This window comes from Physella acuta, unplaced genomic scaffold, assembly GCF_028476545.2.
Source record: "Physella acuta isolate Inbredline_101_S28 unplaced genomic scaffold, ASM2847654v3 ptg001548l, whole genome shotgun sequence".
In the NCBI taxonomy this organism is placed as follows: domain Eukaryota; kingdom Metazoa; phylum Mollusca; class Gastropoda; family Physidae; genus Physella; species Physella acuta.
The window spans coordinates 35140-37206 of NW_026733063.1; positions in this window are offsets into that span (position 1 = coordinate 35140).

Below are 2067 nucleotides of genomic sequence, written 5' to 3' on the forward strand. Positions count from 1 at the left end.
CTTTCAAAATTCAATATATAAACTGGATAATTTTAAAATTGGATGATGTTGATACTTTAGCGGTGGAAATTCGGAATCGTTAAATGGAGATAATGGGTTAATATATGGTTAAAGAAAAATAATCGGTTACAATTTGGTTAAAGGGAAATCATCGGTTACAATTTGGTTTAAGGGAAATCATCGGTTAGTTTTTTTGTTAAAGGTAAATCATCGGTTACTTTTTAAAACAAAAGCAGTGTAATTATCGCTTTTCACGCAACCGGGTTGTTCTGAGAAACACGAATAGGTTATAGATAAGTGGGGTATATATGTGATTATTTTTATCTGATATTGAACTCGTCTCTGGGAGATAGCACAATTAGAGCAGTTTTCGATAGGGACTGGGCGTCAGGGGAAATAATACAGGCATATGAAGAACATTCTGGAGGTTTATCTGGCAGTGTAGGGTAGAGTGGGAGGATTAACGGATTAGGTGGTTGTATGTGTGTGTGGCTCTGTCGATGATAATCTCAAAAAAGCAGCATTGAAATTGTTGATTTATTCACGAGAGTGACTTCACATGGGATCCTCTGTCATTCTGTCTTAGAGTTGTTTAGTTTGAGAATTTTACTTGATTCCTAAAAAAAAACGTAAGAAAAGAAAAACATTATCGGTAAAATCGTTGTGGTAATTATGATGGGCAGTGTAATATTTGACTAAAATGTGAAATAATTGATGTAATATTTTAACCTTAAATAGAAAGCCGAGGGTGTACAAAAACGATGTCAGACACTCTAATTTGATTGTAACGTTTCTGGCGGATGAGCTTCGTGGGGAAGGGGAGGGGGTAGAATGTTGATGTGATTTATGTTTCAGATTCCTTAACATTAATCCTGATGAAAACATTATTAATTATTCTCAGAATTAAAGTTGATAAGGGGAAGGGGTTGAGCTGGAACTGTGGCCTTCATTTGCTCATTTTTAGGAAGGGGAGGGGGGGGGGGGCCTTTTTTTCGATAATTTGAGACAATAGTACAGAATGCAACTATCGACAACAATAGCTTGACATAAGTTATGGAAGACTCAATAAATCCTAAACAAAAAAGTTGAGTTTAAAAGTGTGAACAAAACATGGCAGAAAGCAACGAGGTGCAACAAGCTGAGATACGATTAACATAATCTGTTAGTTAAAAACACTATACCCAAACAATAACAAACAGACTCATTTGACCCTAACCAATTTTTTAGAATTCTAATAGGGTCCCAAATCAGAATCTAAACGTAAACTTTCCCTCTCTGGTTCAGTATGAAGTTACCAGCGTTCTCCCTAAGAATATTAGGGCCTAGTCAAGATTTCATTAGACTAAGTCCGAATGTCCAATTTTATAGTTTAAGCCACCTTTGTCATTAAACAAAGTACCACCTAAGTCAATGTCTAGCTTGTTGACTCTACGTTGACGTCATAGTTTTACTGTAAAAGTCTTAAATATTTGTCCTTTTAATGAAAACATGAGATGAAATCAAATACCTTTGTGTGATCATAAAGTTTAAACAACTAGCGTTGGTGGACGCTAATTGAGTTGTCATGTCAGACGCACGCTGACAGATGACTGATGACAGACGTTGTGATGATAATTGTGCTGTGTATGAAGACTGTGAAATTCGTGATTTATTTTAGGATTTTGTGTTGGACGGTTGTTTTAGTTTTGAATATGATGACAGAAGTCTGTGTCCCACACCCTTATATTGATGGATGACAGGCCAGTGTCCAACATATCTGATAATGTTGGATTTCAGACATCCAATGTGGACGATATCTGATATTGTTGGATCACATATTCACAGGCATGGTATATCTCACACTGTGGCATTGTTGGATGACAGACACGACACAGCCAATGACAGACGTTATTCTTCTGATGTTTTTTTTTTTCGTTCTTAATGGTTATGTTGGAAGGGATTTCATCCAACATAATTAAGTATTACCTGTCAACCTACATTTTTATGCGCCATCTATAGCCCGAGACTAATTTTAGTGTGCTTTTTTTTTGGATTTGTTTCCGTAGTCTTCGTCCAACCAAGAACAGA